This window comes from Mobula hypostoma, chromosome 23, assembly GCF_963921235.1.
Source record: "Mobula hypostoma chromosome 23, sMobHyp1.1, whole genome shotgun sequence".
Lineage (NCBI taxonomy): Eukaryota > Metazoa > Chordata > Chondrichthyes > Myliobatiformes > Myliobatidae > Mobula > Mobula hypostoma.
Window position 1 is genome coordinate 41,862,040 of NC_086119.1, and position 15,690 is coordinate 41,877,729.

Genomic DNA, 15,690 nt, shown 5'->3' on the forward strand with positions numbered 1-15,690 from the left:
CAGATTTTCAAAATTTGCCTTTTGGTTCTAGTTGTTTTTAATTGGGATGCAAGCAGTTTATTATTTTTATCTCCAAACATATAAAATTGGCTCTTTAGCTTAAGCAAGTAGCCTTCAATAGGATGAGTTAATAATGGATTATATTGTGATTGAAGTTCCACCCTTTGTTTGAATAAATCAATATTAGGGGAGATTGCATAAATATTATCTAAGTCTTTAATTTGTTTTGAAATCTTATCTAATTCTACTTTAGTCTGTTTTTTAAGCTTAGCTGAATAAGAAATGATCTGACCATATAAAAACGATTTAAATGTATCCCATATGATTAATTTAGACGTACCCTCTATATCATTAAAAAGAAAAAAATTCTTTTATCTGGGTTTCAATGAAGCTGACAAAGTCAGAGTTCTGCAATAATGTCTGAGATGTGCGCCATGGTGGGCGGACAAGAATGACGTCGTCAAATTCGAAAGACAAACTCAGAGACGCATGATCAGATATAGCAACAGCTTCATAGTCACAATTCTTAACACTAGGCAAGAAGCGAGGACTGATTATAATATAATCGATCCTCAAATATTTTTTATAAACATGTGGAAAAATAAGAATATTCTCTGTCATCATGGTGTAAATATCTCCATAGTTCAATCAATCCAAAATCCGTCAAAAAGGAGTTAATAAGTGACGTGGAGCGATTTGGAAGTCCCTGATTGGTTGAGCTCTTGTCAATCAAAGGATTTACACGACAGTTAAAATCCCCACCCATTATCAACATATATTCATTTGAATCAGGCAGTAACGCAAACACCTTTCTGAAAAAAGAACCATCATCTAAGTTAGGACCGCACAAATTGACCAAAACAACTTTTCTGTTACAGATTACTCCTTTAGCAATTAAATATCTTCCATTAAAATCTGACTCAATATCCTCTTGAGTAAATATACTGGATTTAATAAAGATGGACATTCCCTTAGGTTTACTCTGAGAAGTGGAGTGAAATTCCAAACCCCTCCACCATCCAAAAAATCTATTTCGATCTCCCGCCCTGATATGAGTCTCTTGGGCAAAAATTATATCAGGTTGGAATCGGTTAATGATTTTAAAAGTCTTTTTTCATTTGATAGGATGATTCCAACCAGGTACATTCCAACTTATTACATTAACCTGTTTAAATACCATACTATAATTTTATTCTACTTTACACATGCACAGAGCACATACCAATACGGGATGATCAAAAATGGCAGCAATGAAGAATACAACCACATAGAGAACACGCGTGCTCCGGAACCACCCAATGGGAAACACCCCTTACTTTAACCCCACCCCTCCCCCTATAGCCCGAAAAAAAGCAGGCACCCTGTGATAGAATACGAAGCCAGGGACTGCTCTGTCTGTACAAAAAAAAATTTAGAAGATTCTCTCTCCCTCTCCCCAGTGTTACGTACCCCGTAACTGGGTTGCCAAACCAGCAGAAATGGATCACTCAGTTGGAGTCTGGATTACTAGAACTAAGAAAGTTTTATTAAAGAAACAAGTAACACAGTAATCGAAAGGATAATAAATGCAACAGTTCAGCAATGATAAACACACATGTGCACAGAATTAAGATAACAGCATCAATCAAGCTCTATCGTTGTCTAGGGGTAAATGACCAATTTCAAAGTGACACAAAAGTCCAGTTCGATTTAGTTCAGTTCGCAGTAATCATTGCCATGGCGATGGACAACGTGGGGGGAGAGAGAGAGAGAGAACGAGAACGACTGATCATTCAGAACGGCTTCCACTCACAGACCGGCGATATTGCTCACAAGCAGCTTTCAGGCGGGTCCTTTGTGATGTCACCTGAGGTCACCGACTGTGACCCCTCCTCCAGATGCGGTCGATCCTCTGCAGTGAACCCGGCACCCAAGCAAGGGTGGACACACACCGGGTTCCCGCTGATCGTACCTTTCCACCCTGTGCGTTTAAGGCTTGATTCCCCGATCAGCCGTCCAAGAGCTTTCCACCGACTTGTGAGAGGCGCACCGCTTCCAGGGTCTCGTTACCTCGGGTGTCGTGTGTGTCCTGCCTTAGCGAACCTGTCCCTTTTTATCCCCCTGCTGGGGTATCGCCTGTCCATCACTTCAAACAGTTCAGGGTTCAAAGGGGGAGCCGCTCTAAACAGCTCTCTCTCCCGTCCCTTCATTACACATCTCCAGATGCTGCTTCATTGTTCCTTATCTCTCCTTCCCCTGAGGACAGGTGGCAGACCAACTGCTGATGCCACTGATGCTAGCCCAGGCCAGCAAACATCTTAATTTATGTGTATTCTCGTCACACCAGTTAAAAAAAAAGAAACCCACTGACCTTGTAAGAGGAACAACAAAGACTCAGCAAAGGAAAGTGTTTACGTTCCAGCATCTACAAACTGTCCCATGTTTATATTTAATCTTTTTTAAACAAGAAAAAAATGAAAAAATGTTATCTCTTAAAAAGAAAAACCAGCACCATCTTAAATTTAGCATTAAATCCCTAAAATAAGCTTTAAATTCCGTTATAAGACCCTATAATAAAGCAAAAAGGAGTTAATAGCATATTTAGCCCAACTAAATTTTCAAAAATACCAACTAGTAGTATTATATAAGTAATTGAACCCTCCCCTAAATATATATATATATATATATACACACACACACATATATATATATATATAGCCCCATTAGTAGGAAAAACTACCAATTAATTAATTAAGAAAGAAACAAAAAAACATCAAACCAGATATTAGGTTAAGGGAACAAGTCCCTTTATCTTCTTTTTCTCAGTCGAACGTCTGAATAACCATTTAAACAGTCATACTTGAACCATAGATCTTCTTTCCAAAAAAAACAATGATATGCAATAATGAACAAATCTACCTTATCTTTTTTTTATAGTCTCTCAGTGAAATGTCCAAGTAAACTTCATAAATCTTCTTTCCGAAATGCCAGTAATATACAGATAACCAAGCAGTCTTCCAGACAGTTCATTTGGCAGCTGCAGCAGGTATAGTTTGAACGAACGCCAGTGCAACTTTAGGATCAAAAAATGTACGAGGAGGAGAAATAGGAGAAAAAACTTTAATTCTTGTCGGGTAACGTAAGGAAGGGAACAGTTACTTATCATATGCCTGTTTCATTACCAGAGCAAATTTTGATCTTTGTTCCATTACCTCCTTCGGATAATCCTCATAAAAATGGAGCTCAGATTCCTTAAATCTGAAAACTCTGTTTTCTTGCCTGTCGCATTATTTGATCTTTAGTTTTAAAGTGATGAAAACAAACCAGAACAGACCTTGGTTTATTTGGATCTTTAGATTTTGAAGTAAAAGCTCTGTGTGCTCTTTCTATAGTAGGCGGCTGTGATAATATGGTAGGAAATAAGGTATGAAAAAGCTTACCAAAGTAAGCAATTAAATCTCCAGCCCATGGTGGCATGTCATCAGATCCTCCCTTTTTCATCTTTCCTTTCCCATTGTCTTTATTACTAGGTTCAGAAAAGTTCTTCCCACTCCTTGTACACATAGACATATTGTTCCCCTTCAAGAATCAGCAAATGAAAATTTTAAATTCAAATTTTAAACTAGGGGGAAAGGAACAAAACTGGGAGCAGCACAAAAACTGCAGCTATTCCATTTACAGACAGGCGCAGTCTCCCTCCACATTGAAGTTCGATGTTGTTCCCCAAGCTCTTGTCAACTTTGAGCAAAAAATTCAACCACAATGTCAAAATGATCAACGAAACATTTTAAACAGCAGCCTTTTGACAACCAACGCACTTCAGTGTGAAGAAGCAAGCATTCAAACTCTTTGTTATCTTGGCATAAATGATGAAATATTCTGGTATTTAATGGATGAGCTTTAATTTTGTTGATAGCAGATATTACAAGAGTCATGCTTGAAAAAAGTCACTGCCTGAAGATTTTGGCTATGAGATGTTGACGATGAATTACACAATGGTTTGCAAATAGACTTGAAATTTCTTTTTTCATGAACACCACTAAACCAGCATGGTGACCTGTCATATATGGAGCTCCACCCTGTTGCACAAGAAATCATGTTCTTAATCGAAATACTTTGATCCTCAGTACCCAGAATCTCCTAAGATGGTTCGTGACCGCACATATGAAACTGAAGTCGTTTTGAACACCTCAGGAGAAATCCTCAGAATCAGCAGTTCACTGATTGGCTCTATTTCACCGTTTGGTTCCAGCCAGCACTGTATTGTTGCACGACCTGTTTTCTGTATTTCTGTAGAGAAAGTTGCGAGGGTGTACTTGACTTACCAACTGTTAAATTGCATGAACTCGTTCCGCGCTGTCAGTCAAGGGGAACTGTTGGGCACCCTGGTTGCTAATTTATGCATCCCTAATAATGTCTGTTTGGTTGGTAAGGTCGGATGAGATTGCTGAGTTTCAGAGGTGTTGTGACAACGTACTCACCGCCTGTAGAGCTGTGGTTCTTCCTGTGTTCCAGTCCCTCTTCCTTTTGTTTGGATATACCTGCTCTACTAACGGTCGGTGAGGTCTCATGTCTTAAGTTAGGGTGCCTTTTACTGCCCCCCCCTCCAAGAATCTTGAATTCCCCTCGATGACTTCTATTTCCCCTAATGCCCCCTTAGGACATCACCCCCAATGGGAATCACTGCTCTAAATCTCTTCTATTGATCCTCCGGTGCAACCACGTTTTAAACGTGGCTGTTTTGCCTCAGCCAGTTTCTCTGGTGGCTCACTCCACATACAGACACATTCTGAATGAAAACGTTTGCCCTCGGCTCCCTTTTCAAACTCCCCTCTCGTCTTAAAACCACGTCCCCTAGTGTCTGATTCCCTTTCTCTGGCAAAAGGACCGTCTACACCCTCATGGTTTTATACCTCTGAAACGTCAGTCAAGTATTAACTTCAGCATAACAAATCTCAGTAATTTATGACCACATTTCTGTCAGGGAAATTTTTAGCTAATAAACCAGAGCTGATTACGAGTTCCTATTTTGCTACTTTTTAGTTGTGCTAACTACCATTTAGACTAAACAATGTCTCTGGTATGTGCCAGAAAATGTCCCATATGCCTATTGGTTCAAATACTCTATTATAACCATCTGCTTGTTGTCCCTGTTGTTGAAATCTTTGCTTTGTAAATAACCCAAAAGCTTGCCAATTTCACAGTGCTCTGGGTTATTTAATAATGTCAATGTTTCCGTATCTGAATCCAAAGATACAGACTTCACTGCTTTTCCATTATAGTCATCACATCTTTTATTATCGTGAAATATTGATTTAGAGAGAGAAAAAATAATCAACTCTTTGAAACCAATAATACCGATTTAATCCATTATAATCCCAGTCTCTATTTTGCAATATGTTTTTACCTTCAAATTTCCCATATCAAAGACGCAATCTGGTGAAGCAATAAGCAAGCAGTTCCAAACATTCATTTGGTGCATTTTAAAGATGGTATGTTCTTTCTGTTGAAAGCTAAAGAGAATATAATCTCAGTCTCCCAATATTGACATAAGAGTTTTATAATTTGTTCCCTGGATTACTTGCCCCATGTCATTTTGTGTAATTTATTGACACATTGACATTCCGTTTGTTTTATCTCTACCAGGGATATTTTATATCTGCCAGCCTCATCTGAAAGAGCACTATTTGATGCTTATTCCAGTCACAAAGAAACTCTCAGTGCGAGTGGTAATGTTTTTTCTGAGTATGGGATGTTCTAAGTCTTGTTTCCTGGTATCTCTCATGCACTAGTATTTTTTTAAATATTAATTTGTTATTTTCAAAGTTAGCCCTGTAACATCTAAAGGATGTTGTGTTTGCTCAGGTATTTGGGAAGTGATTTCACACCTGGGTGAGGATTTTGAGAGGGAGTGGTAGAGTTTTCTTCATCAACACTCCATCTTAGTCATCATCTAGATTTTTGTCTGGGTTCTCTCTTCTTTGCTGAAGATGCCGAGTCAGGAAATTGTACAGTACTGTGCCACTGGAGCTATTTACACATCAGCATTTGATGCATTTTTAAATAACCAGCTTCATTTCCCTTCTCGCATGACAACTGGACATTCATAAGTGTTACCATGGAGTAGCAAAGATGGGGTGGGAAAGCAACATTTTATGGATGAGCTTTTACTTTTCGTCCTTGACCGAAGACCAATTGCAACTTTCCGAAACGGAGTACAGCCTGGGATCTCTGGTCCAGCATGATTCACATTCCAATGGGAGAGCTACAGCCTCCAGAATCATCTAGGAAGCTGGTTCCTGACATCTGGGCACAATCTGTCACGGCACTCAGGTGTGAATGAGTAATGAGCAGATTCTGTAATGGAAGTAAAGAGATATTATCATAACAGAAAATAATTGACTGCATCTTATTGTTTCAAAGTTAAAAGAGCCATTTAGCGTTTTTATAGTTTCTTTGTGGAGCAATCAAATTAGTGCCACTAACTGACTCTTTCTCCATACTCCATTGTTTTTAATTTTAAACCCTGAAATATTCATCCAGTTCCCTTTTGAAAGTCACAGTTGAAACTTCACCCACATCTCCGTCAAGCAGTGATGTTCACACCATTAACTTAAGATAAAAATTTATCCTGAAGGAAATTATTGTTGCAAGTCAGAAATATGTACTTTAAAATACAAAATGTAAACATTGAGGTGTGTAAAAGATACAAAATGTGCATTAAAGAGTAATAGTGCAAAATACAGATGTGCAATGAAACCACGTACTTATGTGCTGAAGGAGGAGAAGCTGCAGAGTCTTATAGCCACAGGGAGAAAGGATCTCCTGTGGCGTTCAGTGGTGCCCCTCAATGGTCACACTTGTTGTGTGAAAAACCACATCTTCTTCTTCTTGATCGTTCCACAAACGGGATGCAGAAGGAAATCCAAAAATCTGGGGAAAACACATGTGGTCTCAAGAAGAACATGTACAGAAACACAGACAGCATCTGAAGCCAGGACTGAATCTGGGATTCCAGATCTGAGAGACAGCAGTATTAACCTTTAGACCATTAAGATGTCTTGTGAGCCTATTGATCTCCCTGCTTCCAGGAAACGTTGGAGAATAATATGAATAGATGGAATGAAGAACTATGCCGATGATTTAGACTTGGAGAACAAGTGGGATACATCCACGTGACAATAATACAAAGTTGGGCTCCCACGTACTTTATGAGGAAGATGCAAAAGGGTTTCGGCGGCAGGTGGAGAGGCTCAGTGAATGACCACTGGATATGGCAAATGAAAGGTAAATTGTGAAAAATTAAATCACCCACATTGGTACAAAAATAGAAATTAGGATATCTTTCAATAGTGACAGAGCAAATCGCGCCAACATTCAGGGTCCAGGTGACCTTGTACAAGAACCATCACTTACCGAGCAAGTTGCAGGTACAGCAAGCGATTGGGAAGGAAAACAATGTATTGACCATGGAGACAAGAGACAGCAGGTGCTGGAACTCTAAAGCAACAAAACCTACATTTCAGAGACCATCTCTGGAGGGAAATGGACAGTTGATGTTTGGAATTGAGATCTTTCAATAGGACCCCAGTTCAGACAAAGAGCCTTAACTCAAAATGTCAACTGTCGATTTCTCTCCAAAGATGCTGCCCAAGTCAGTATCTCAGCTCCTTTGTGTGTGGCTCTAAATGCTGACATTACTGTGATAGAACTTGTACGTAAGACTAAAGACTCCTTAGTGAAATTATTAAATACCCTGGTGATACCACACCTGGAAGTATTTTGCATTGATCTGGTATCTCTATACAAGGAAGAATCTTCTTGTATTGTGCAGCAGATCTTCACCAGACCGATTCCTTAGTGTATGGGAATTTTCCCGTCGGGGGGAAAATGAACATAGATCAGTACAGGCCCTTCAGCCCATGATGTTGTGCCAACATTTTAACCTACTTCAAGATCAATCTAACCCTTCCCTCCTACATAGGCACATGAATGAAAGAGAAATGGAAGGTTATGGACTGTCCAAGAGTCTCTTAAATGTCCTTAATGTATTAACCTCAACCACCACCCCATCAATACATTCCAGGAAGTTACTACTCTGTATAGAAAACTCTGACATCTTCCCGAAACTTTCCACCACTCCACCTTAAAAGTACGCCCTCTTAGTCATAGAAGGGTACAGCAGAGACACAGGCCATTCAGCCCATCTAGTCATACCAAACCATTTAAGCTGCCTACTCCCATTGGTTTACATGGGACCATCGCCCTCCGTACCCATGTGCCCGTCCAAACTTTTCTTAAACATTGATACCAAGATCACATTCTCTCCCTGCGCTGGCAGCTCATTCCACACTCACAACCCTCTGAGTGAAGACGTTTCCCTTCATGTTCCCCTTAAACATTTCACCCTTCACCCTTAACCCAACCTCAGTGGGAAAAACCTGTTTGCATTTACCCTCTTGATACTGCTCATAGTTTTGTAAACCTCCGTCAAGTCTCCCCTCAACCTTCTACGTTCCAAGCAATAAAGTCTTAACCTTTTCAATCTTTCCTGATAACTCAGGTCCTCCAGTACTGGCAACATCCTTGTAAATTTTCTCCGTGCTCTTTCAACCTTATTTACATCACTTAAGTAGGTGATCAAACCTGCACACAATACTCCAAATTAGATCTCATCAGCACCTTATAAAGCTTCAACATAACATCCCATCTCCTGTACTCACTACTTTGACTTATGAAGGCCAATGTGCCAAAAATTTTCTTACGACCCTACCTACTCAAACAGTCACTTTCAATGAACTATTGACCTGTACACCAGATCCCTTTGTTCTACAGCACCCCTCAGCATTGCCAATACTGTTCACTGGATTAGCCATGCTGCCCTGGAAAAAGGCACTATCTGCCCACTTTCCTCTGCCTCTCATAATCTTATACACCTCTATCAAGTGACTTCTCATCCTCCTTCACTCCAAAGTGGAAAAACCCTGGCTCACTCAACCTTTCCTCATAAGACATGTTCTCTAACTCTGGTAAGTCTCCCTCTCTAAAGCTTCCACATCGTTAGGTAGTGACTATTTCTCTGGGATTTAGAAAAGTTTTCTCTATCAATAACCCTCAATTCCCTGTCCTTTCAAAATTTCAGAGATCTAGCCTCCACAACCCTTGAGGATAGAGAACTCTAGAGATTCACCACGCACAGCAAGATGAACTAGAATTTCAAGCACATGGTTCCAAAGTTGCTTCTTTCATCCAGAACAGTCAAACAATTAGAAAACATGATTAAAACCTTCTTCACTTTTACCACTTTGATGTTCTCGTTAATCTCTCTACTTCTGATACAATGATTTGTTACAGGAAAATTGTAAAGAATTTCCCCTTCCAGGCATCATATCCCAAGATAACGCCACACAATGAACAATTCACATGAATTATCACGAATGGAACTATTAAGCATATATGTATAAATTATAGATCCTTCACCATCACAACCAGTAAAAGGAGCTGTCATGTGAGACGGGCTTGAGACCGTCATTAAGCAATTTCAGCTCATTTGCATCTGTCATTCTGTACGTCCCAGCTGTGCCTTCAGTGCCCGAGGTCATATTTGCAATCTCTTTCTCCAGATAAAAGGTCACTTTGATTGTTTGCCCTGCTAATAATATCAGAGAGTATTTCACACCATTGAAATTTATCACTTTACGAAGTGTTTATAATCATATTGTCTTTTCAGGGAAATTGACAATTATGTCAGGAGTAATGATTTTACCTTCAACTCCCGTACAGAGTACAAGCTGATCAAATCCTTCTGACTTTTGCCATCAGTTCCAATCCACTCTGAAAACTAAGGCAAGATCAGGACACGTGTGATTGGGCCAAGAAACATGGAAATCTGGAATAGATTTCATGTCCTGGATTTGCCGTTCTGTTCCAAGTTTGGAAGACCATTGGCTGAACTCAGTTTTGCAAGTTAATACTTTTAAATATCTTAGGATAAAGTTTATTATAACCTAGATTAGCCACTGAAGCTTGGCTCTATGGCTGTCAGGAGCAGGTGTTGACACTTGCCCATCTGTAGGTGGATGGGTGATGTTCTGATCTCGTGCGACAGAGGGTGAGTGACAATGGTTCCAGGTGAGTGACGTTGGTTCCAGGTGAGTCAGGTCGGTTCCAGGTGAGTGAGGTTGGTTCCAGGTGAGTGCACGTTGAAGGGGAGCCAAAGGCATTAGTTGGAAACAATGAACATGGTCAGCACAATCTGCCTCATTAAATCTGTTGTGAACAACCAAGTGTGCAAAAATTGTGCTCAACATTACTCATGTAAATTAACTTCCTTAAATTTTAAAAAAACTCATGAACAAAGTAAAACAGACTTCTAATTACTGATAAATATTTGTAAACAAACCATGAATATGAACATATAAACAGTTCTCTTTTAACAGATATCTATGAAATTCCAATGCTCACTTTGTCTCTGGGAGCTCTGACTTGTCTCAATCCATTGGCCTTGGACACCAGAGCTGACACATTAAAGGTTCATCATAATTAATGTCTGTATGGTGTATAAATGTCGGGTAGGAGTGGTGAATGATAAAGATTTGTTGGGATACCATTGTTAGAACTGTACAAGTGGAGTTTGCCCAGATGCTGGCTGATGAAATTTGGTGTGTACACTCACCATGAGGACGTTTGTGAAATCATTTGCTGCATGTTGAAATTGCTGCAGGCTTTCCCCACACCGTGCTAACTTTGTCAGACCACTGATTCCTCTTGAACAGCCTGTGTGAATGGAACGCCTCTCCTCAGGTCCACACTTAGATTTCAAGGCTAGTATCTGAGAAGCAGATTGGTTGACTCTTGTGTCCTGTTGGTCCCGTTGGCCCTGTCTGCACCCAGCGCCCAGCACGGTGTACAATGATTTCCAGCAGCACTTGGAAGCAGAAAATATTCCATATTGTAGGGTCAACTCTGGTTCTTTACTCTTCATTGTTGTACACTAGAGTGAAACAAAGTACGATTGGGGCTGTTTGAACACACAAGAATCCATGCAAATTCTCTTTGATAAAAACATCTGAATCAAGCCGCTGTGCCTCTTTCAACTATCGCTATTTTAGCACGTGCTTTAAAGTGCAAATGAATTTCCTTCACACCATCTTCACAACTGCACAAGACACTCAGCATTATTAAATACAGAAACCAGGCAAATACACTCATCACTGAGCCTCCGAGTCCAGGACGTGGTCCAATACCAAACTGTGCAGTGAATTGGCTGCTCTGAGCTGTGGAGAAACTGGCAATGTTACAAATGACGACCAGAACTACTGGATTAAAAGTGAACAGGACTTCCACACCAGTTTGTTATTCATTGATTCTGTGGCCATATGTTGGTGCCAGATGAGGAAGGATTTAGACTTTGTTTGACAGTCTTCAAATTCAAATGGCAGGGCATTCATCAATACTTGAAAAATATTCAGAGTAGCGTTTGATCTGGGTATCTGGTGTCTGAATCCCTTCCAAGTCACAGCAGGAATTGGAAGAGATGGGAGAAGGTTAAAAAAAAACTATCATATTGATTATGTTCTCATGAGGTTCAAGTATTAATCTAAAGAATATTATTCATAATACAACTAAACGAATGCTTATTATAATGATACAGGTTGAGCACCCCTTATCCAAAAATCTAAAAAACAAATACCTCCAAAATCCGAATATGTTTGAGAGCTGGTATGACACCACAAATAGAAAACTTCACAAGACACTTGGAAGGTTCCCAGGTGCCTGCATGCCACTGACAGATCCCCCAAACAGTTTGTTTTCAGTGTCATCATAGCCAGACCTTCGTGCTCTACTTGGTAATTACCATGTGTTTTGAATATACTGTATTGCTGAACATATTAAATAAAACTACCTGCAGGGTATATGAAAAATAAATGGATTTTGTGTTAAGACTTACATGGGACTCCAAACTATCTCATTATATAGATGCAAATATTCCAAAATCCGAAATCCAAAACCCAAGTGTTTCGGATAAGGGATGCTCAGCCTGTCTTCCTCTGTTTGATATTTGAAGAGACATTAACCTGGTGGTTAAAATAAAGGGCACAATAATATGATTTACAAGCTAATGTGACTATATCAAGTTTTTTGTTGGCATGTCACTGATGAACTTCCATTGCCATGGTAACAGAATCATTTGCTTCCTCTCCTGATGCATGGACAGCTCTTGGAATGAAACACTCTGAAAGACTCGGACCATAATCCACGGAGACACGTCAGGCAGGACTCAGGGAGTGCTGCATAGTCACTCAAATCTTTGTTCCCCTCACTGATCACTCACAGCAAGCAAGATCAGTGGGACATCAAAGGGAACAGTGTGCCTCTCAGGTGCTGAGGGGCAGGCGGTGCATAAACTTGTTGTAGAGTTTCCAACAGCACAATACTACAGAAGTTTAAAATGGCTGTAAGGCACTTTGGAACGTCGTGAGATTGTGCGAGGAGCAATGTTTGACAGAGTGTAGCAATCATGGAGCATCCGTAAAACCAACATCAGTGGGTTCAAAGGGAAACATTAGTGACTGGAGTCACTCCCCATGCACAGGAAGATGGTTGTGGTTATTCAAGTCATGCATCCCAGGCCCAGGACATCACAGCAGGAATTACTCAAGGAAACATCCTAAATACCACCACCTTGGTCATTTGGAAAGAAGTGGTTTATTATTATTAAATGTACCGAAACAGAGCGAAAAGCTTTTGTTTACGTATTACCCAAACAGATCATTCCAAACTGCCTGTATCAATGACCTGTAACTGTTTCTGTAATAATGTCTTTCCCCATCGTGAGGTTGATCACTGACGTTTGCACAATGTTCATCCCCATTCACAACCCCTCCGCCACTGTGCACACACAGTGACGCCTGGACAAACACTCAGACACAGGCTGAAAAGTGACAAGCAACGTCTGTGCCCAGATACTAGAGAGGGACCATTTCCAACAGGAGAGAGAGTTTAATCTTGACATTCAATGGCATTACCATCACTGAACCTCCCACCACCAACAGCAGAGGGAACCATATAAATACTGTGGCTACAAGACAAATCACAGGTTGGGTAAGTTGCAGTCAGTGACTTACCTCCTTACACCACAAGGTCTTTGCACCATATACAAGGCACATCGGGAATATGATGGAAAACTCTCCACTTAGTGCAAATCTAACAATGTCCAAGTAGTTTGACGTTATCCAGGACAATTCGACTGTGTAATTAGCACCTTATCAGTTATCAGAAATGCACGTTCTCTCCCCTCTGATGCACAGTGCACCATCTACAGAATACACTCAGCTACCCACAAGTCCTCTCCAACAGCAGCTGCCCAAGAGGTGGTCTCCAGCACCAAGGACAAGGTCAGCTGGCCCTTTGGAACACCAGGGAACCTTTAAGTTGTGCATCACACGACTTGAAGGTATATCGCCATTTCTTCAGTGCTGAGACTAAATCCTGGCGGTCTAAACCCCGTCTGCTCAGCGCATGCACTTTCACCAGAGCTACTGGAGCTGTAGAAGCAGCTTCCTGGTGTTTTCTGAAGAGCAATTGAGAAAGGGCAACGAATGCTGGCTTTGCTGGTGAAGATGAGACCCCAGAGAGTAAATAAATCAGAATACAAGTACAGATCTTACTTTCAGGTGGTTTCAATCTGTTCCATGGTTTCACAGCTGAGCAGGAATTTCATTTCCGTAATAATCCTCTGACTCGTCTGTTAACCCGCTGGCACAGCTCCCGTGCGGTACAGGGAGTGCTGTGATGTAGCAGTTGAAAATCTTTCAGAAGCCAAGAATGCGCAATGATTTAAACAAAAGTCTAAGAGGCAGCAGGACTGTACAGACATACTTATCTTCTTAAGATAAGATCAAGGAGAATCCTAAGGGATTCAAAGATCAAAGTAAATTTATTATCAGAGTACGTAAATGTCACCACATACAACCCTGAGATTTTTTTTCTGTGGCCATACTGAGCAATTCTATAGAACGGTAACTGTAAATGGTAAACATCAGGAACTGTTCATTGTAAACAAAATGTGCAAATGCAGATATAAATAAATCGCAATCAATCACAACCATGAAATAACTATATAAAACAGAGTTCTTAAATGAGTGTAGCTATCCCTTTTTGTTCAAGAGCATGATGGTTGAGTGGTAGTAACTGTTCTTGAACCTGATGGTGTGAGTCCTGAGGCTCCTGTACCTTCTTCCTGATGGCAGCAGTGAGAAAAGAGCATGGCCTGGGTAGTGAGGATCTTTGATGATGGATGCTGCTTTTCTATAACAACGTTTCATGTAGAAGTGTTCAATGGCTGGGAGCGTTTTACCTGTGATGTACTGAACCAAATCCACTACCTTTTGTAGGATTCTACACATAGGTTAAGAGCAAGAGGATTACTTGGGATAAAACTGGTCCTCTGGAAGACAAGAATGATAATCCATGTGTGGAGCTAAAAGAGATGAGAGATCTTAAATTCGTTCTTTGCATCTGTATTTACTCAGGAAATAGAGTAAAGTGACATCAACTTCACAGATTACAGAGGGGGAAGTGTTTGCTCCCCTGAGGCAAAACAGGGTAGGTAAATCACCAGGACCTGACAAAGTGTTCCCTCAGACCCTACGAGAGACAAGTGCAGAAATTGCCGGAGCCCTAGCAGAGATATTTAAAACATCCGAGGTACCAGAAGATTGGAGGATAGCGGATGTTGTTCCGTTATTTGACAAAGGCTCTGAAGAGAACCAGGGAACTATAGGGCAGTGAGTCTGACATCAATTGTGGGAAAACTATTGGGCGGTATTCTCAGAGACCGGATACACAAGTACTTGGGTAGACATGGACTGGTTAAGGATAGTCGGCATGGCTTCGTGCGTGGCACGTCAGGTCTAACTAATCTAATGGAGTTTTTCAAAAAAGTGACCAAGAAGGTGGATGAAAACAAGGCAGTGGATGGTGTCAACGTGGACTTTAATCAGGCATTCGACAAGGTCCCGCATGGGAGGCTGTTCAAGAAGGTTCAGTTGCTCCAGCATTCAGGATGAGGTGGTAAATTGGATTAGACGTTGGCTTTGTGGGAGAAGCCAGAGATGGTAGTAGAAGGTTGCTTCTCCAGCTGGAGGCCTGTGACCAGTAGTGTACCGCAGGGATCAGCGCTGGATTCTTTGTTGTTTGTCACCTAAAATCAGTGATCTAGATGATAATCTGGTTCACTAGATCAGCAAGTTTGCAGATGACACCAAGATTGGTGGTGTAGTGGACTGTTAGGAAGGCCATCATGGGTTGCAGAGGGATCTTCATTAGTTGTAAAATGGGCTGAAAATAGCAGATGGAATTTAATGCAGACGAGTGTGAGGTTTTAAACTTCAGTAGGACCAACCAGGGTAGGTCTTACATAGTGCATGGTAGGGTACTGGGGAGTACAACAAAGGGTTCTGCGAATGCAGATCCAAAATTCCTTGCAAGTGGTGCCACAGATAGATAGGGTTGAAAAGAAAGCTTTTGGCACATTGGCCTTCATAAATCAGTGTATTGAGTACAGGAGATGGGTTGTTACATTGAAGTTGCATTAGATGTTGGTGAGGTCTAATTTAGAGTGTTGTGAGATGTAAACAGGGTTAAAAGAGTGCAGAGAAAATTTACAAGGACGTTGCTAGATCTGGAGGACCCGAGTTATAAGGAAAG

General features: G+C 40.7%; 1 long non-coding RNA gene across 1 annotated transcript; it reads right to left on the bottom strand.

Moving 5' to 3' along the window:
- Positions 1 to 1,522: 1,522 nt before the first annotated feature.
- Positions 1,523 to 13,707, bottom strand: LOC134336684 (uncharacterized). Its single transcript, XR_010015850.1, has 4 exons — positions 13,650 to 13,707; positions 10,655 to 10,972; positions 6,747 to 6,912; positions 1,523 to 6,336 (listed from the first exon to the last, which is right to left on the bottom strand). It is a non-coding gene; the product is annotated as an uncharacterized LOC134336684 (long non-coding RNA).
- Between the last annotated feature and the right edge of the window lie 1,983 nt (positions 13,708 to 15,690).